Genomic DNA, 22878 nt, shown 5'->3' on the forward strand with positions numbered 1-22878 from the left:
TCTGATCCCAAATGCTGAGTGATAGTGTGTGTGTGTGTGTGTGTGTGTGTGTGTGTGTGTGTAAGCTCACTAACACACTAGGCAAGGCAAGTTTATTTATATAGCACATTTCATGCAGAATGGTAATTCAAAGTGCTTAACATAAAAGAAAGTAAAATAATCATAAAGAAAAATTATTACAAAAATAAAACAAGCAATTTTAAAACTTTTAAAATGATTTAAAAATCAACAGAGTAGCGAACATGCTCCGAAGTGCCAATCTGAATCAACCGAGTCGCGAACATGCTCCGAAGTGCCGATCTGAATAAAATATTATTTTGGAATCTGCGATACTTTTTTCAGGATTCTTCGATGTATACGTTTTTAAAGAACAGCGTTTATTCCAAATATAAATCTCTTCTAATAATATAAATCTTTGATTTCACTTCTTATCAATTTAACACATCCTGAATAAAAGATTCTAAAATCTAATAAAGAATACAATTTCTTATAAAAAAAGAAAGGATAAAAATTTACAGAGTTGCGAACAGGCTCCGAAGTCCCGATCTGAAAACTTTACCAAAGAATGTAAAAAATAACTCTATTTCTCTATTAAATCTACAACTCTATGAAAGACTCAGATCACGTATCTAAAAATAAATCGCTATAATAAAAGAGAAATAATAAGAGGAGTTAAGTTTCATACCGTTCTGCTGTGTTTGGTCCTCAGCGCGTCTGACGCTCCGCGGCGCGTCTCCGCCCCTCACATGCGCCTTTACAGCGCTAAATTAATCATCTTTGCTAATTATTATACATTTACATCATTGTCAGCTTCAGGTACTTCATTTATTATTGATCAATGAACTGTTTGAAACAAAAAAGGTTGTATTTCAGTAATAATTCAAAATTATCAAAATAAAATATCTAAAATAATGGTTTCTATTTTAATAGCCTTTAAAATATAATTTATTTCTGTGATGTGCAGCTGTATTTTCAGCATCATTCCTCCAGTCTTCAGTGTCACATGATCTTTAGAAATCATGAAAATATGATGATTTATTCTTAGAACTATTAATAGTTGTACTACCAAATATTATTTTGGAATCTACAATACTTCTTTCAGGATTCTTCCATGTATAATTTTTTTAAAGAACAGCGTTTATTCCAAATATAAATCTCTTCTAATAATATTAATCTTTGATTTCACTTCTTATCAATTTAACACATCCTGAATAAAAGATTCTAAAATCTAATAAAGAATACAATTTCTTATAAAAAAAGAAAGGATAAAGATTTACCGAGTCGCGAATATGCTCCGAATTGCCGATCTGAATCAACCGAGGTGGAACAGGCTCCGAAGTGCCGATCTGAATAAACCTATCAACCTAGTCGCAAACATGCTCCGAATTGCCGATCTGAATCAACTGAGTCGCGAACAGGCTCCGAAGTCCCGATCTGAAAACTTTACCAAAGAATGTAAAAAATAACTCTATTTCTCTATTAAATCTACAACTCTATGAAAGACTCAGATCACGTATCTAAAAATAAATCGCTATAATAAAAGAGAAATAATAAGAGGAGTTAAGTTTCATACCGTTCTGCTGTGTTTGGTCCTCAGCGCGTCTGACGCTCCGCGGCGCGTCTCCGCCCCTCACATGCGCCTTTACAGCGCTAAATTAATCATCTTTGCTAATTATTATACATTTACATCATTGTCAGCTTCAGGTACTTCATTTATTATTGATCAATGAACTGTTTGAAACAAAAAAGGTTGTATTTCAGTAATAATTCAAAATTATCAAAATAAAATATCTAAAATAATGGTTTCTATTTTAATAGCCTTTAAAATATAATTTATTTCTGTGATGTGCAGCTGTATTTTCAGCATCATTCCTCCAGTCTTCAGTGTCACATGATCTTTAGAAATCATGAAAATATGATGATTTATTCTTAGAACTATTAATAGTTGTACTACCAAATATTATTTTGGAATCTACAATACTTTTTTCAGGATTCTTCCATGTATAATTTTTTTAAAGAACAGCGTTTATTCCAAATATAAATCTCTTCTAATAATATTAATCTTTGATTTCACTTCTTATCAATTTAACACATCCTGAATAAAAGATTCTAAAATCTAATAAAGAATACAATTTCTTATAAAAAAAGAAAGGATAAAGATTTACCGAGTCGCGAATATGCTCCGAATTGCCGATCTGAATCAACCGAGGTGGAACAGGCTCCGAAGTGCCGATCTGAATAAACCTATCAACCTAGTCGCAAACATGCTCCGAATTGCCGATCTGAATCAACTGAGTCGCGAACAGGCTCCGAAGTCCCGATCTGAAAACTTTACCAAAGAATGTAAAAAATAACTATATTTCTCTATTAAATCTACAACTCTATGAAAGACTCAGATCACGTATCTAAAAATAAATCGCTATTCTAATAATATTAATCGTTGATTTAACTTCTTATCAATTTAACACATCCTGAATAAAAGATTCTAAAATCTAATAAAGAATACAATTTCTTATAAAAAAAGAAAGGATAAAGATTTACCGAGTCGCGAACATGAACATGCTATTTTAAATAAATGCCCTTCTTTTAACTTTTTATTCATCAAAGAATCCCGAAAAAAGTATCACAGATTCCAAAATAATATTTATCAGCAAAACTGTTGATAATTCTAATAAAAAATCATTATATTATTCCAATTTCTGAAGATCATGTGACACTGAAGACTGGAGAAATGATGCTGAAAATATAGCTGCACATCACATGAATAAATTACACTTTTATGTATATTAAAATAGAAAAAAATTAATAATATTTCACAATATTACATGTTTTCCAGTATTTTTGATCAAATAAATGCTGTCTTGATGAGTAAAATAAATTCCTGTAAAAAACATTAAAAATCATTCTGATCCCAAACGCTGACTGGTAGTGTGTGTGTGTGTGTGTGTGTGTGCGTATGTGTGTGTGTGTATGAGCCCACTAACATACTAGGCAAGGCAAATTTATTTATATAGCACATTTCATGCACAATGCTAATTCAGAGTGTTTTACATAAAAGAAAGTAAAATAATCATAAAGATAAATTATAACAAAAATAAAACAAGCAATTTTAAAACTTTTTAAATGATTTAAAAAATCAATAGAGTAGCGAACATGCTCCGAATTGCCTATCTTTATCAACCGAGTCGCGAACATGCTCCGAAGTGCCGATCTGAATCAACCGAGACGCGAACATGCTCCGAAGTGCCGATCTGAATCATCCGATCAACCGAGTCGCGAACATGCTCCTAAGTGCCGATCTGAATCAACCGAGTCGCGAACATGCTCCGAAGTGCCGATCTGAATCAACCGAGTCGCGAACATGCTCCGAAGTGCCGATCTGAATCATCCGATCAACCGAGTCGCGAACATGCTCTGAAGTGCCGATCTGAATCAACCGATAAACCTAGTCGCGAACATGCTCTGAAGTGCCGATCTGAATCAACCGATCAACCGAGTCGCGAACATGCTCCAAAGTGCCGATCTGAATCAAATATTATTTTGGAATCTACAATACTTTTTTCAGGATTCTTCCATGTATAATTTTTTTAAAGAACAGCGTTTATTCCAAATATAAATCTCTTCTAATAATATTAATCTTTGATTTCACTTCTTATCAATTTAACACATCCTGAATAAAAGATTCTAAAATCTAATAAAGAATACAATTTCTTATAAAAAAAGAAAGGATAAAGATTTACCGAGTCGCGAATATGCTCCGAATTGCCGATCTGAATCAACCGAGGTGGAACAGGCTCCGAAGTGCCGATCTGAATAAACCTATCAACCTAGTCGCAAACATGCTCCGAATTGCCAATCTGAATCAACTGAGTCGCGAACAGGCTCCGAAGTCCCGATCTGAAAACTTTACCAAAGAATGTAAAAAATAACTATATTTCTCTATTAAATCTACAACTCTATGAAAGACTCAGATCACGTATCTAAAAATAAATCGCTATTCTAATAATATTAATCGTTGATTTAACTTCTTATCAATTTAACACATCCTGAATAAAAGATTCTAAAATCTAATAAAGAATACAATTTCTTATAAAAAAAGAAAGGATAAAGATTTACCGAGTCGCGAACATGCTCCGAATTGCCGATCTGAATCAACCGAGTCGCGAACAGGCTCCGAAATGCCGATCTAAATCAACCGAGTCGCGAACAGGCTCCGAGGTCCCGAGCTGAAAACTTTACCAAAGAATGTAAAAAATAACTATTTCTCTATTAAATCTACAGCTATATGAAAGACTCAGATCACGTATCTAAAAATAAATCGCTATAGTAAAAGAGAAATAATGAAAGGAGTGAAGTTTCCAACCATTCTGCTGTGTTTGGTCCTCGCAGCGCGTCTCCTGCCAGCACACGCGCATTTACAGCGCTAAATTAATCATCTTTGCTAATTATTATACATTTACATCATTGTCAGCTTCAGGTACTTCATTTATTATTGATCAATGAACTGTTTGAAACAAAAAAAGGTTGTATTTCAGTAATAATTCAAAATTATCAAAATAAAATATATAAAATAATGGTTTCTATTTTAATAGCCTTTAAAATATAATTTATTTCTGTGATGTGCAGCTGTATTTTCAGCATCATTCCTCCAGTCTTCAGTGTCACATGATCTTTAGAAATCATGAAAATATGATGATTTATTCTTAGAACTATTAATAGTTGTGCTACCAAATATTATTTTGGAATCTGCGATACTTTTTACAGGATTCTTCGATGCATAATTTTTTTAAGAACAGCGTTTATTTAAAATTATTAAAAATTTACTGACCCCAAACTATTGAACTATAGTGAATATTGTTTGGAAATATTAATATTTTAAATAAATGCCCTTCTTTTTAACTTTTTATTCATCAAAGAATCCTGAAAAAAGTATCACAGATTCCAAAATAATATTTATCAGCAAAACTGTTGATAATTCTAATAATAAATCATTATATTATTCCGATTTCTGAAGATCATGTGACACTGAAGACTGGAGAAATGATGCTGAAAATATAGCTGCACATCACATGAATAAATTACACTTTCATGTATATTAAAATAGAAAAATGTTAATAATATTTGACAATATTACATGTTTTCCAGTATTTTTGATCAAATAAATGCTGTCTTGATGAGTAAAATAAATTCCTGTAAAAAACATTAAAAATCATTCTGATCCCAAACGCTGACTGGTAGTGTGTGTGTGTGTGTGTGTGTGTGTGTGTGTGTGTGTATGAGCCCACTAACACACTAGGCAAGGCAAGTTTATTTATATAGCACATTTCATGCACAATGGTAATTCAGAGTGTTTTACATAAAAGAAAGTAAAATAATCATAAAGAAAAATTATAACAAAAATAAAACAAGCAATTTTAAAACTTTTAAAATGATTAAAAAATCAACAGAGTAGCGAACATGCTCCTAAGTGCCGATCTGAATCAACCGAGTCGCGAACATGCTCCGAAGTGCCGATCTGAATCAACCGAGTCGCGAACATGCTCCGAAGTGCCGATCTGAATCAACCAATCAACCGAGTTGGCGAACATGCTCCGAAGTGCCGATCTGAATCAACCGAGTCGCGAACATGCTCCGAAGTGCCGATCTGAATCAACCGATCAACCAAGTCGCGAACATGCTCCGAAGTGCCGATCTGAATCAAATATTATTTTGGAATCTACAATACTTTTTTCAGGATTCTTCCATGTATAATTTTTTTAAAGAACAGTGTTTATTCCAAATATAAATCTCTTCTAATAATATTAATCTTTGATTTCAATTCTTATCAATTTAACACATTCTGAATAAAAGATTCTCAAATCTAATAAAGAATAAAATTTCTTATAAAAAAAGAAAGGATAAAGATTTACCGAGTCGCGAATATGCTCCGAATTGCCGATCTGAATCAACCGAGGTGGAACAGGCTCCGAAGTGCCGATCTGAATAAACCTATCAACCTAGTCACAAACATGCTCCGAATTGCCGATCTGAATCAACTGAGTCGCGAACAGGCTCCGAGGTCCCGAGCTGAAAACTTTACCAAAGAATGTAAAAAATAACTATTTCTCTATTAAATCTACAGCTATATGAAAGACTCAGATCACGTATCTAAAAATAAATCGCTATAGTAAAAGAGAAATAATGAGAGGAGTGAAGTTTCCTACCGTTCTGCTGTGTTTGGTCCTGGCAGCGCGTCTCCTGCCAGCACAGCGCATTTACAGCGCTAAATTAATCACATTTGCTAATTATTATACATTTACATCATTGTAAGCTTCAGGTACTTCATTTATGATTGTTCAATGAACTGTTTGAAACAAAAAAAAGGCTGTATTTCAGTAATAATTCAAAATCAAATATATAAATATCAAAATGAAATATATAAAATAATGGTTTCTATTTTAATATCCTTTAAAATATAATTTATTCCTGTGATGTGCAGCTGTATTTTCAGCATCATTCCTCCAGTCTTCAGTGTCACATGATCTTTAGAAATCATGAAAATATGATGATTTATTCTTAGAACTATTAATAGTTGTGCTACCAAATATTATTTTGGAATCTGCGATACTTTTTACAGGATTCTTCGATGCATAATTTTTTTAAGAACAGCGTTTATTTAAAATTATTAAAAATTTACTGACCCCAAACTATTGAACTATAGTGAATATTGTTTGGAAATATTAATATTTTAAATAAATGCCCTTCTTTTTAACTTTTTATTCATCAAAGAATCCTGAAAAAAGTATCACAGATTCCAAAATAATATTTATCAGCAAAACTGTTGATAATTTTAATAATAAATCATTATTACCCCTCCATCCTAGTACATCCCTGCATCTTTTTCAATCCTATTCCATTATCATTTATAGCACAATTGTTTATACACTTATTTATTTGACTACCTTTTTTTTTTTTTTTTTTTGTCTGTGTGTTGGTGTCTCTGTGTACTGGAAGCTTATGTCACTAAAACAAATTCCTTGTATGCGCAAACATACTTGGCAATAAAGCTCTTTCTGATTCTGATTCTGATTCTGATTATATTATTCCGATTTCTGAAGATCATGTGACACTGAAGACTGGAGAAATGATGCTGAAAATATAGCTGCACATCACATGAATAAATTACACTTTCATGTATATTAAAATAGAAATAATTTAATAATATTTCACAATATTACATGTTTTCCAGTATTTTTGATCAAATAAATGCTGTCTTGATGAGTAAAATAAATTCCTGTAAAAAACATTAAAAATCATTCTGATCCCAAATGCTGAGTGATAGTGTGTGTGTGTGTGTGTGTGTGTGTGTGTGTGTGTGTGTGTGTGTGTGTGTGTGTGCGTATGTGTGTGTGTGTATGAGCCCACTAACATACTAGGCAAGGCAAGTTTATTTATATAGCACATTTCATGCACAATGGTAATTCAGAGTGTTTTACATAAAAGAAAGTAAAATAATAATAAAGAAAAATTATAACAAAAATAAAACAAGCAATTTTAAAACTTTTAAAATGATTAAAAAAACAACAGAGTAGCGAACATGCTCCGAAGTGCCGATCTGAATCAACCGAGTCGCGAACATGCTCCGAAGTGCCGATCTGAATCAACCGAGTCGCGAACATGCTCCGAAGTGCCGATCTGAATCAACCTAGTCGCGAACATGCTCCGAAGTGCCGATCTGAATTAACCGATCAACCGAGTCGCGAACATGCTCCGAAGTGCCGATCTGAATCAACCCATCAACCGAGTCGCGAACATGCTCCGAAGTGCCGATCTGATTCAAATATTATTTTGGAATCTACAATACTTTTTTCAGGATTCTTCCATGTATAATTTTTTTAAAGAACAGCGTTTATTCCAAATATAAATCTCTTCTAATAATATTAATCTTTGATTTCACTTCTTATCAATTTAACACATCCTGAATAAAAGATTCTAAAATCTAATAAAGAATACAATTTCTTATAAAAAAAGAAAGGATAAAGATTTACCGAGTCGCGAATATGCTCCGAATTGCCGATCTGAATCAACCGAGGTGGAACAGGCTCCGAAGTGCCGATCTGAATAAACCTATCAACCTAGTCACAAACATGCTCCGAATTGCCGATCTGAATCAACTGAGTCGCGAACAGGCTCCGAGGTCCCGAGCTGAAAACTTTACCAAAGAATGTAAAAAATAACTATTTCTCTATTAAATCTACAGCTATATGAAAGACTCAGATCACGTATCTAAAAATAAATCGCTATAGTAAAAGAGAAATAATGAGAGGAGTGAAGTTTCCTACCGTTCTGCTGTGTTTGGTCCTGGCAGCGCGTCTCCTGCCAGCACACGCGCATTTACAGCGCTAAATTAAGCATCTTTGCTAATTATTATACATTTACATCATTGTCAGCTTCAGGTACTTCATTTATTATTGTTCAATGAACTGTTTGAAACAAAAAAAGGTTGTATTTCAGTAATAATTCAAAATTATCAAAATAAAATATATAAAATAATGGTTTCTATTTTAATATCCTTTAAAATATATTTTATTTCTGTGATGTGCAGCTGTATTTTCAGCATCATTCCTCCAGTCTTCAGTGTCACATGATCTTTAGAAATCATGAAAATATGATGATTTATTCTTAGAACTATTAATAGTTGTGCTACCAAATATTATTTTGGAATCTGCGATACTTTTTACAGGATTCTTCGATGCATAATTTTTTTAAGAACAGCGTTTATTTAAAATTATTAAAAATTTACTGACCCCAAACTATTGAACTATAGTGAATATTGTTTGGAAATATTAATATTTTAAATAAATGACCTTCTTTTTAACTTTTTATTCATCAAAGAATCCTGAAAAAAGTATCACAGATTCCAAAATAATATTTATCAGCAAAACTGTTGATAATTCTAATAATAAATCATTATATTATTCCGATTTCTGAAGATCATGTGACACTGAAGACTGGAGAAATGATGCTGAAAATATAGCTGCACATCACATGAATAAATTACACTTTCATGTATATTAAAATAGAAAAAATTTAATAATATTTCACAATATTACATGTTTTCCAGTATTTTTGATCAAATAAATGCTGTCTTGATGAGTAAAATAAATTCCTGTAAAAAACATTAAAAATCATTCTGATCCCAAACGCTGACTGGTAGTGTGTGTGTGTGTGCGTATGTGTGTGTGTGTATGAGCCCACTAACATACTAGGCAAGGCAAGTTTATTTATATAGCACATTTCATACACAATGGTAATTCAGAGTGTTTTACATAAAAGAAAGTAAAATAATCATAAAGAAAAATTATAACAAAAATAAAACAAGCAATTTTAAAACTTTTAAAATGATTAAAAAAATCAACAGAGTAGCGAACATGTTCCGAAGTGCCTATCTTTATCAACCGAGTCGGGAACATGCTCCGAAGTGCCGATCTGAATCAACCGAGTCGCTAACATGCTCCGAAGTGCCGATCTGAATCAACCGAGTCGCGAACATGCTCCGAAGTGACGATCTGAATCAACCGAGTCGCGAACATGCTCCGAAGTGCCGATCTGAATCAACCGAGTCGCTAACATGCTCCGAAGTGCCGATCTGAATCAACCGATCAACCGAGTCGCGAACATGCTCCAAAGTGCCGATCTGAATCAACCGATCAACCGAGTCGCGAACTTGCTCCAAAGTGCCGATCTGAATCAAATATTATTTTGGAATCTACAATACTTTTTTCAGGATTCTTCCATGTATAATTTTTTAAAGAACAGCGTTTATTCCAAATATAAATCTCTTCTAATAATATTAATCTTTGATTTCACTTCTTATCAATTTAACACATCCTGAATAAAAGATTCTAAAATCTAATAAAGAATACAATTTCTTATAAAAAAAGAAAGGATAAAGATTTACCAAGTCGCGAATATGCTCCGAAGTGCCGATCTGAATCAACCGATGTGGAACAGGCTCCGAAGTGCCGATCTGAAAACTTTACCAAAGAATGTAAAAAATAACTATATTTCTCTATTAAATCTACAACTCTATGAAAGACTCAGATCACCTATCTAAAATTAAATCGCTATAGTAAAAGAGAAATAATAAGAGGAGTGAAGTTTCCTACCATTCTGCTGTGTTTGGTCCTCACGCGTGTCTCCGCCCCTCACACGGGCGTTTACATCGCTAAATTAATCATCTTTGCTAATTATTATACATTTACATCATTGTCAGCTTCAGGTACTTCATTTATTATTGATCAATGAACTGTTTGAAACAAAAAAAGGTTGTATTTCAGTAATAATTCAAAATTATCAAAATAAAATATATAAAATAATGGTTTCTATTTTAATAGCCTTTCAAATATAATTTATTTCTGTGATGTGCAGCTGTATTTTCAGCATCATTCATCCAGTTTTCAGTGTCACATGATCTTTAGAAATCATGAAAATATGATGATTTATTCTTAGAACTATTAATAGTTGTGCTACCAAATATTATTTTGGAATCTGCGATACTTTTTACAGGATTCTTCGATGCATAATTTTTTTAAGAACAGCGTTTATTTAAAATTATTAAAAATTTACTGACCCCAAACTATTGAACTATAGTGAATATTGTTTGGAAATATTAATATTTTAAATAAATGCCCTTCTTTTTAACTTTTTATTCATCAAAGAATCCTGAAAAAAGTATCACAGATTCCAAAATAATATTTATCAGCAAAACTGTTGATAATTCTAATAATAAATCATTATATTATTCCGATTTCTGAAGATCATGTGACACTGAAGACTGGAGAAATGATGCTGAAAATATAGCTGCACATCACATGAATAAATTACACTTTCATGTATATTAAAATAGAAAAATGTTAATAATATTTGACAATATTACATGTTTTCCAGTATTTTTGATCAAATAAATGCTGTCTTGATGAGTAAAATAAATTCCTGTAAAAAACATTAAAAATCATTCTGATCCCAAACGCTGACTGGTAGTGTGTGTGTGTGTGTGTGTGTGTGTGTGTGTGTGTATGAGCCCACTAACATACTAGGCAAGGCAAGTTTATTTATATAGCACATTTCATGCACAATGGTAATTCAGAGTGTTTTACATAAAAGAAAGTAAAATAATCATAAAGAAAAATTATAACAAAAATAAAACAAGCAATTATAAAACTTTTAAAATGATTAAAAAATCAACAGAGTAGCGAACATGCTCCTAAGTGCCGATCTGAATCAACCGAGTCGCGAACATGCTCCGAAGTGCCGATCTGAATCAACCGAGTCGCGAACATGCTCCGAAGTGCCGATCTGAATCAACCAATCAACCGAGTTGGCGAACATGCTCCGAAGTGCCGATCTGAATCAACCGATCAACCGAGTCGCGAACATGCTCCGAAGTGCCGATCTGAATCAAATATTATTTTGGAATCTACAATACTTTTTTTCAGGATTCTTCCATGTATAATTTTTTTAAAGAACAGCGTTTATTCCAAATATAAATCTCTTCTAATAATATTAATCTTTGATTTCAATTCTTATCAATTTAACACATCCTGAATAAAAGATTCTCAAATCTAATAAAGAATACAATTTCTTATAAAAAAAAGAAAGGATAAAGATTTACCAAGTCGCGAATATGCTCCGAAGTGCCGATCTGAATCAACCGATGTGGAACAGGCTCCGAAGTGCCGATCTGAAAACTTTACCAAAGAATGTAAAAAATAACTATATTTCTCTATTAAATCTACAACTCTATGAAAGACTCAGATCACCTATCTAAAATTAAATCGCTATAGTAAAAGAGAAATAATAAGAGGAGTGAAGTTTCCTACCATTCTGCTGTGTTTGGTCCTCACGCGTGTCTCCGCCCCTCACACGGGCGTTTACAGCGCTAAATTAATCATCTTTGCTAATTATTATACATTAACATCATTGTCAGCTTCAGGTACTTCATTTATTATTGATCAATGAACTGTTTGAAACAAAAAAAGGTTGTATTTCAGTAATAATTCAAAATTATCAAAATAAAATATATAAAATAATGGGTTCTATTTTAATAGCCTTTAAAATATAATTTATTTCTGTGATGTGCAGCTGTATTTTCAGCATCATTCATCCAGTCTTCAGTGTCACATGATCTTTAGAAATCATGAAAATATGATGATTTATTCTTAGAACTATTAATAGTTGTGCTACCAAATATTATTTTGGAATCTGCGATACTTTTTACAGGATTCTTCGATGCATAATTTTTTTAAGAACAGCGTTTATTTAAAATTATTAAAAATTTACTGACCCCAAACTATTGAACTATAGTGAATATTGTTTGGAAATATTAATATTTTAAATAAATGCCCTTCTTTTTAACTTTTTATTCATCAAAGAATCCTGAAAAAAGTATCACAGATTCCAAAATAATATTTATCAGCAAAACTGTTGATAATTCTAATAATAAATCATTATATTATTCCGATTTCTGAAGATCATGTGACACTGAAGACTGGAGAAATGATGCTGAAAATATAGCTGCACATCACATGAATAAATTACACTTTCATGTATATTAAAATAGAAAAATGTTAATAATATTTGACAATATTACATGTTTTCCAGTATTTTTGATCAAATAAATGCTGTCTTGATGAGTAAAATAAATTCCTGTAAAAAACATTAAAAATCATTCTGATCCCAAACGCTGACTGGTAGTGTGTGTGTGTGTGTGTGTGTGTGTATGAGCCCACTAACATACTAGGCAAGGCAAGTTTATTTATATAGCACATTTCATGCACAATGGTAATTCAGAGTGTTTTACATAAAAGAAAGTAAAATAATCATAAAGAAAAATTATAACAAAAATAAAACAAGCAATTATAAAACTTTTAAAATGATTAAAAAATCAACAGAGTAGCGAACATGCTCCTAAGTGCCGATCTGAATCAACCGAGTCCCGAACATGCTCCGAAGTGCCGATCTGAATCAACCGAGTCGCGAACATGCTCCGAAGTGCCGATCTGAATCAACCAATCAACCGAGTTGGCGAACATGCTCCGAAGTGCCGATCTGAATCAAATATTATTTTGGAATCTACAATACTTTTTTCAGGATTCTTCCATGTATAAATCTCGGAATCTATAATCTATAAATCTTGGAATTTATATTCCAAATATAAATCTCTTCTAATAATATTAATCTTTGATTTCAATTCTTATCAATTTAACACATCCTGAATAAAAGATTCTCAAATCTAATAAAGAATACAATTTCTTATAAAAAAAAGAAAGGATAAAGATTTACCGAGTCGCGAATATGCTCCGAATTGCCGATCTGAATCAACCGAGGTGGAACAGGCTCCGAAGTGCCGATCTGAATAAACCTATCAACCTAGTCACAAACATGCTCCGAATTGCCGATCTGAATCAACTGAGTCGCGAACAGGCTCCGAGGTCCCGAGCTGAAAACTTTACCAAAGAATGTAAAAAATAACTATTTCTCTATTAAATCTACAGCTATATGAAAGACTCAGATCACGTATCTAAAAATAAATCGCTATAGTAAAAGAGAAATAATGAGAGGAGTGAAGTGTGCTGCCAGCACACGCGCATTTACAGCGCTAAATTAATCACATTTGCTAATTATTATACATTTACATCATTGTAAGCTTCAGGTACTTCATTTATTATTGTTCAATGAACTGTTTGAAACAAAAAAGGCTGTATTTCAGTAATAATTCAAAATCAAATATATAAATATCAAAATGAAATATTTAAAATAATGGTTTCTATTTTAATATCCTTTAAAATATAATTTATTTCTGTGATGTGCAGCTGTATTTTCAGCATCATTCCTCCAGTCTTCAGTGTCACATGATCTTTAGAAATCATGAAAATATGATGATTTATTCTTAGAACTATTAATAGTTGTGCTACCAAATATTATTTTGGAATCTGCGATACTTTTTACAGGATTCTTCGATGCATAATTTTTTTAAGAACAGCGTTTATTTAAAATTATTAAAAATTTAGTGACCCCAAACTATTGAACTATAGTGAATATTGTTTGGAAATATTAATATTTTAAATAAATGCCCTTCTTTTTAACTTTTTATTCATCAAAGAATCCTGAAAAAAGTATCACAGATTCCAAAATAATATTTATCAGCAAAACTGTTGATAATTCTAATAATAAATCATTACATTATTCCGATTTCTGAAGATCATGTGACACTGAAGACTGGAGAAATGATGCTGAAAATATAGCTGCACATCACATGAATAAATTACACTTTCATGTATATTAAAATAGAAAAAAATTAATAATATTTCACAATATTACATGTTTTCCAGTATTTTTGATCAAATAAATGCTGTCTTGATGAGTAAAATAAATTCCTGTAAAAAACATTAAAAATCATTCTGATCCCAAATGCTGAGTGATAGTGTGTGTGTGTGTGTGTGTGTGTGCGTGGGTATGTGTGTGTGTGTATGAGCCCACTAACATACTAGGCAAGGCAAGTTTATTTATATAGCACATTTCATGCACAATGGTAATTCAGAGTGTTTTACATAAAAGAAAGTAAAATAATCATAAAGAAAAATTATAACAAAAATAAAACAAGCAATTTTAAAACTTTTAAAATGATTAAAAAATCAACAGAGTAGCGAACATGCTCCGAAGTGCCGATCTGAATCAACCGAGTCGCGAACATGCTCCGAAGTGCCGATCTGAATTAACCGATCAACCGAGTCGCGAACATGCTCCGAAGTGCCGATCTGAATCAACCCATCAACCGAGTCGCGAACATGCTCCGAAGTGCCGATCTGAATCAAATATTATTTTGGAATCTACAATACTTTTTTCAGGATTCTTCCATGTATAATTTTTTTAAAGAACAGCGTTTATTCCAAATATAAATCTCTTCTAATAATATTAATCTTTGATTTCACTTCTTATCAATTTAACACATCCTGAATAAAAGATTCTAAAATCTAATAAAGAATACAATTTCTTATAAAAAAAGAAAGGATAAAGATTTACCGAGTCGCGAATATGCTCCGAATTGCCGATCTGAATCAACCGAGGTGGAACAGGCTCCGAAGTGCCGATCTGAATAAACCTATCAACCTAGTCGCAAACATGCTCCGAATTGCCGATCTGAAAACTTTACCAAAGAATGTAAAAAATAACTATATTTCTCTATTAAATCTACAACTCTATGAAAGACTCAGATCACGTATCTAAAAATAAATCGCTATAGTAAAAGAGAAATAATAAGAGGAGTGAAGTTTCCTACCGTTCTGCTGTGTTTGGTCCTCACGCGTGTCTCAGCCCCTCACACGCACGTTTACAGCGCTAAATTAATCATCTTTGCTAATTATTATACATTTACATCATTGTCAGCTTCAGGTACTTCATTTATTATTGATCAATGAACTGTTTGAAACAAAAAAAGGTTGTATTTCAGTAATAATTCAAAATTATCAAAATAAAATATATAAAATAATGGTTTCTATTTTAATAGCCTTTAAAATATAATTTATTTCTGTGATGTGCAGCTGTATTTTCAGCATCATTCCTCCAGTCTTCAGTGTCACATGATCTTTAGAAATCATGAAAATATGATGATTTATTCTTAGAACTATTAATAGTTGTACTACCAAATATTATTTTGGAATCTGCGTTACTTTTGTTAGGATTCTTCGATGTATAATTTTTTTTTTAAGAACAGCGTTTATTTAAAATTATTAAAAATTTACTGACCCCAAACTATTGAACTATAGTGAATATTGTTAGGAAATATATTTTAAATAAATGCCCTTCTTTTTAACTGTTTATTCATCAAATAATCCTGAAAAAAGTATCACAGATTCCCAAATAATATTTATCAGCAAAACTGTTGATAATTCTAATAATAAATCATTATATTATTCTGATTTCTGAAGATCATGTGACACTGAAGACTGAAGGAATGATGCTGAAAATATAGCTGCACACCACATGAATAAATTACACTTTCATGTATATTAAAATAGAAAAATGTTAATAATATTACTAGGGCCGGGACTTTAACGCGTTAATTGAGATTAATTAATTACACAAAAAATAACGCGTTAACTAAGATTAATTAATTACAGAAAAAAAAATCCCGAATTTTTAACAACTTATTTTTGCACCGCGGAACGTTTCTCACTGGATGAGTTTCGGCGGGACCGATTATACTGAAGCACCAACTAGCGTTCGCTTCGCATATCACCGCAGCAGCACATCGAGCATCAAGTATCACCTCAACGCAAAACATATAGCAGCTAGCGTTGACTTTACACTTTATGTTGAACTATGTATTATTTTGTTGGTGCAACAGTTTATGTTGAACTCTTTAATGTTTTGGCCAAGGTTATTGAGAGTTGGACTTAGTATGTTATGGCCTCTGAAGCAACAGAGAGATGTTTTCTAATAGTCAGTGTTTCCAATGTTTCCAATGTTCTGTAATTGACAGTATTGTGTTTTACTTAAAAAACACTTTACAGAAGGTTCCAGCACCTATAAGCTTCCTGAATTTCTGAAATGTACTATTTCTAAATTGTTTCTAAATATGCTATTGCTATACTTCATGGCAAAAATTGCACTGGTCTGCTAGACTTGGTTGAACAAAAAGAAACAATATTTTGTTGCTTAAGCTTATCTATTCAGTCATTATTCAATGGTATACTATAAATCCATGTGAAAAAAAAAATTACTTCTCACTGTTCTCAGATCAAATATTTATATGCGATTAAAATGCGATTAATTTCGATTAATTAATTACAAAGCCTCTAATTAATTAGATTAATTTTTTTAATCGAGTCCCGGCCCTAAATATTACACAATATTACATGTTTTCCAGTATTTTAGATCAAATAAATGCTGTCTTGTTGAGTAAAATAAATTCCTGTAAAAAACATTAAAAATAATTCTGATCCCAAACTCTGACCGGTAGTGTGTGTGTTGCTGTGGGTGCGTGTGTGTGTGTGTGTATAAGCTCACTAACACACTAGGCAAGGCAAGTTTATTTATATAGCACATTTCATGCAAAATGGTAATTCAAAGTGCTTTACATAAAAGAAAGTAAAATAATCATAAAGAAAAATTATTACAAAAATAAAACAAGCAATTTTAAAACTTTTAAAATGATTTTAAAAAATCAACAGAGTAGCGAACAGGCTCCGAAGTGCCGATCTAAATCAACCGAGTCGCGAACAGGCTCCGAGGTCCCGAGCTGAAAACTTTACCAAAGAATGTAAAAAATAACTATTTCTCTATTAAATCTACAGCTATATGAAAGACTCAGATCACGTATCTAAAAATAAATCGCTATAGTAAAAGAGAAATAATGAGAGGAGTGAAGTTTCCTACCGTTCTGCTGTGTTTGGTCCTGGCAGCGCGTCTCCTGCCAGCACACGCGCATTTACAGCGCTAAATTAATCATCTTTGCTAATTATTATACATTTACATCATTGTCAGCTTCAGGTACTTCATTTATTATTGTTCAATGAACTGTTTGAAACAAAAAAAGGTTGTATTTCAGTAATAATTCAAAATTATCAAAATAAAATATATAAAATAATGGTTTCTATTTTAATATCCTTTAAAATATATTTTATTTCTGTGATGTGCAGCTGTATTTTCAGCATCATTCCTCCAGTCTTCAGTGTCACATGATCTTTAGAAATCATGAAAATATGATGATTTATTCTTAGAACTATTAATAGTTGTGCTACCAAATATTATTTTGGAATCTGCGATACTTTTTACAGGATTCTTCGATGCATAATTTTTTTAAGAACAGCGTTTATTTAAAATTATTAAAAATTTACTGACCCCAAACTATTGAACTATAGTGAATATTGTTTGGAAATATTAATATTTTAAATAAATGACCTTCTTTTTAACTTTTTATTCATCAAAGAATCCTGAAAAAAGTATCACAGATTCCAAAATAATATTTATCAGCAAAACTGTTGATAATTCTAATAATAAATCATTATATTATTCCGATTTCTGAAGATCATGTGACACTGAAGACTGGAGAAATGATGCTGAAAATATAGCTGCACATCACATGAATAAATTACACTTTCATGTATATTAAAATAGAAAAAATTTAATAATATTTCACAATATTACATGTTTTCCAGTATTTTTGATCAAATAAATGCTGTCTTGATGAGTAAAATAAATTCCTGTCAAAAACATTAAAAATCATTCTGATCCCAAACGCTGACTGGTAGTGTGTGTGTGTGTGTGCGTATGTGTGTGTGTGTATGAGCCCACTAACATACTAGGCAAGGCAAGTTTATTTATATAGCACATTTCATACACAATGGTAATTCAGAGTGTTTTACATAAAATAAAGTAAAATAATCATAAAGAAAAATTATAACAAAAATAAAACAAGCAATTTTAAAACTTTTAAAATGATTAAAAAAATCAATAGAGTAGCGAACATGCTCCGAAGTGCCTATCTTTATCAACCGAGTCGGGAACATGCTCCTAAGTGCCGATCTGAATCAACCGAGTCGCTACCCAGATAGCAAATGACATGTGGCCCAGTTCTGGCCCACATATCCCATATTCTTCTGGCCCACATACCGCGCGGAATGACGGCGATGACTCAACCTGAGTCTGGCTGACATATGTCAGCCACAACTGAACCAGATCTGGGCCACATCTCAGAAATGGTGTGGGTGACATCTGGCCCAGATCTGGCCCAGTTTTGTCTGACAGAAGTCAGCCACAACTGTACCAGATCCATGCCGCATCTCACAAATGGCATGGGCGACACCTGGCCCAGATGTCAACCACGCCATTTCTGAGATGTGGCCCAGATCCGTCCCAGTTGTGGCTGACTTCTGGGTTAGATATGGCCCATATTTACCCTTTCTAGACACAAAAGAATATGTAATTCATCCAGAATAAAGAAAACACTCATGTAGTCTAAACTGCTTTATTAAAATATAAAGATTAGACAAATAAATATACATACATGAATACAACTGCATGTATAGATATAAAACAAATACATTTACATTATTACAAAATAAAAAATACAGATAAATATTTATAAATATAGTTAAATACACATTAACATTACATTTACATTTAGCAGACACTTTTATCCAAAGCAACTTACAAATGAGGACAATGGAAGCAATCAAACTCAACAAAAGAGCAATGATATACAGGTGCTGGTCATATAATTAGAATATCATCAAAAAGTTGATTTATTTCACTAATTCCATTCAAAAAGTGAAACTTGTATATTATATGTATTCATTACACACAGACTGATATATTTCAAATGTTTATTTCTTTTAATTTTGACGTTTATATTCAGACGCGGCAGAGAGGAGTGAGTATGAGAAACATTCAGATACACAGGCTGATTCAGTCTTCTGAATTGGGAGTAGCGAACATGCATTATAAACTTCTTTCAAATTAGAATCTGTTGGGGAGATAAAATGTGCAAGATAACATACTAATAAAAACATAAAACAAAAAACATCAAACAAAACAAATGTATCTTTTACTCTCCAGTACTGAAAGCAGAACTGATAAGGGAGCCCTTGATACTGTGACACAGCTCTTTCAAATTGACATTACCTTTTTTGCAGTGGCGGTAGTTTGTATGTCCATCTATAGTTGCCATCATCTAAGGTCTTTTGAGTACTGGTATCATCTGAAGTCCTCACAAGTCCTGCAAGTCCTGTGCTGTGCAGTTTCTAATAACCCTGGGATGGACATTTGCAGAAACAGGAGGGCAAAGGGAGAAAGATTAGCATAGCTGCTGTTCATATCATTTCAGGCAATGTGCACTTTTTACTATTTCATCAATGGAGTACATTGAGTACTCTTTTTAATCTAGTAGCTTTAAACTGAAATAATTTTTCTAGATCCCTTAATAAACATATTATTTGTTGTCTGTTTTTGGGGAACAGACACAGTCTCTATAGAATGGACTGCATATGCCAGAGTAACATTTAATACATTTTAATAAAATTTAACTGGGAGGAACATCATAACTGTAATTTACACATCCATTCAAGAGTTTGGGGTCTGTAAGATATTTTATGCCTTTATAAAAAATCTCTTATGCTCACCACGGCTCCATTTATTGAATCAAATTACAGTAAAATAGTAACACTGTGACTATTACAATTCAAAACAACTCTTTTCTATGTGAATATTATGTTAAAATTAAAATTATTCCTTTGATCAAAGCTGAATTTTCAGCATCATTACTCCAGTCTTCAGTGACAAATCTTCAGAAATCATTTTAATATGATGATTTACTGCTCAAGAAACATTTCTGATTATGATCAATGTTAAAATACAGACGTGCTGATTTTTTTTTTTTTTGTTGGATTCATTGTTACATACACTCCAAACATTTGAATGTTAGTGTTACATGCATCAAATTGTTCAAAATCATCTGTTTCAAATAGTGTTCCTGTAGCTCAACTGGTAGAGCACTGTGTTAGCAAGCAAGCAAGTGCAAGGTTGGGGGTTTGATTCCCCGGGAACACATGATATGCAAAAATTGATAGCCTGAATGCACTGTAAGTCGCTTTGGATAAAAGCGTCTGCTAAATGCATAAATAAATGCAGGTCTTTTGAACTTTGTATTCATCTGTGAATCCTGAAAAATAAAATGCATCACAGTTTCCACAAAAAAAAATGAAGCAGCACAACTGTTTCAACGCTGATAATAAGTTTCTTGAGCAGCAAATCAGCATTTCTGAGGGATCCATGTGACACTGAAGACTGTAGGAATGATGCTGAAAATACAGCTGCACATCACAGGCATAAATTAGTTTATAATGTATTCACATAGAAAACAGCTATTTTAAATTGTAATAATATTTCACAATATTACTCTTTTTACATATTTTAATCAAATAATTACTACAGAGGTGAGCAGAAGATAATTATTACAAATTGTTAGCTAGCTTTTGAATACTAGTGTACAGTATATTTGAGGTTTGACTTACTGTACTAGTTTTGTGGTCAATAGCATCTTGGAGATGTTGTCTTACAGTAGGTTCACTCCGACTCTGCTGGATGCAGCAGGCCATCAGCACTGAAGAATCTAGGAACAAAACAAGCAATTTGACACAGAGCCAACAATATTTAGTCTGCAGTTCCAGGTTTATTAGATGGAAACAGCTAGAGCAGGTGAGATGCAAAAAATAAATAAAATAACAGATTCATTGCGATATATGTTGTGAAAAAATGCATATTAGGTTACTTAACCTCTTCAGCGCTTCCTACATCTCTGTCAGCAGCTCCCTTCAGAAATATTGAAATCTTGGACACTCCCTTCTGTTGTAGAAGGATTATTTTGTCACTCTTGAAATCGCAGAACAGTTTTGTTTACCATAAAAGATCAAAACAACTTTAGTTTTCAGCCAGTTTTCGCGCTCCTTGATAACGTGACGTCATCGATAAACAGTAAAGTGTAAATGTTAAGGTTAAATAAATTAAGCAATTTCCAATCATCCATTGAAAGATTACCAACAAAACAGTCAATATCTATCATCTACAGATGAAGATTTGATTTAAAGCCCAAAATTTCATAAATAAGAGCACAATAGAGTTATCATACCTGACGATACGTCGTCTGAAAACGGTAGAAACGCTAACGGACTTTTTCGAAGACATTAAACCATTCCTATAAAGTAAATAAACAACAGAATCGAGTCAAATACAAGTAAGAGAAGTGTCAACAACAGTTATTAATACAGTTAAGTAGTATTTGTGTGATTTTATGGACTTAACTCATCTGAAAACAGTGAAATCAGCGAGAAACGGGGTGTTTCCCCGTGACATTTGCAGTGTTGCGCTCCGTTTCCATGGCAACTCCATCCGGTCCGCGCGCACGCCCATGAAAGCACGTCACGAATTAAAAGTCACACGCTTACGTTACATAAATAAAAATATGAATAAACATATGCCCCTTATTTTTTTTCTGTAAGAGGGGGCGCGGCCATTTGTAGATTTAATGTGTCTGGCTTTCGGTGTCATTCCAGCTATATTAGCTGTACAAACAGCTTGTTTTGCCGTTTACTGTTGCAAACTGCTGTATCTTACCATGTTATTTTTAATGTATTGTCTTAATTATGAACGTACTGGTTTGTAGTGCAAACAGTTTTACCTTTTACTGCACTTTGTTCTTCTTGTTATTTCCCTATAACCATGACCATAAGTCTCACACATTCACATACAATTGCTTGGTGGATAGAATTAGATCACTACATGATTCAAAATGTCATTCAATCATGATATTGGTAATTTAAAATTCATTTTGTAGTTCTATAGCCCAGTGCAAAATGCCAGGCCTGCACATAATAGTGGGACAAAGTGGCACTTTGTGTTTTTTGTATTGTTGCTTTTACGAACACTCACATATGTATGTATGCGTGTGTATATATATATATATATATATATGTGTGTGTGTGTGTGTGTGTGTGTGTATAAGGTGCATCTTGAAGAAATGTGAATATCATGAAAAAAGTTAATTTTTTGTAACTTTTTTTATTAAAAAGTGAAATTGTCATATATTCTAAAGATTCATAATTTATTATTATAATTTTTTTTTTTGATGATTAGAGCTTAATTGAATGAATGTAATTATTGCATTTAAAAGTATAAAAAAAAGAGTTAAACAAATATTATTTAATTATTTAAAATGATTTTTAAAGAAACTTTGTCCTGTAGTGTGACAGTACAGTTGTTGACTTTTTTTCTTTCTTTTTTTATCACACCAAAGGACGTTTCAGCCTTTTCTGTCAATTAATTACCTTGCTAATCCAAGCT

The 22878-nt window shown here is 32.3% G+C and overlaps 1 protein-coding gene and 1 long non-coding RNA gene across 2 annotated transcripts in view; one reads left to right on the forward strand and one right to left on the reverse strand.

Moving 5' to 3' along the window:
- LOC127978687 (glutathione S-transferase A) overlaps positions 1-22878 on the forward strand; it is a 209307-nt gene that overhangs the window by 56855 nt on the left and 129574 nt on the right. The window lies entirely within an intron of this gene.
- Positions 19191-22464, reverse strand: LOC127978702 (uncharacterized). Its single transcript, XR_008158602.1, has 5 exons — positions 21668-22464; positions 21316-21384; positions 21054-21151; positions 19666-19793; positions 19191-19507 (listed from the first exon to the last, which is right to left on the reverse strand). It is a non-coding gene; the product is annotated as an uncharacterized LOC127978702 (long non-coding RNA).

The sequence above is a fragment of the Carassius gibelio genome, chromosome B19 (genome assembly GCF_023724105.1).
Source record: "Carassius gibelio isolate Cgi1373 ecotype wild population from Czech Republic chromosome B19, carGib1.2-hapl.c, whole genome shotgun sequence".
NCBI classification, from domain to species: Eukaryota; Metazoa; Chordata; class Actinopteri; order Cypriniformes; family Cyprinidae; genus Carassius; species Carassius gibelio.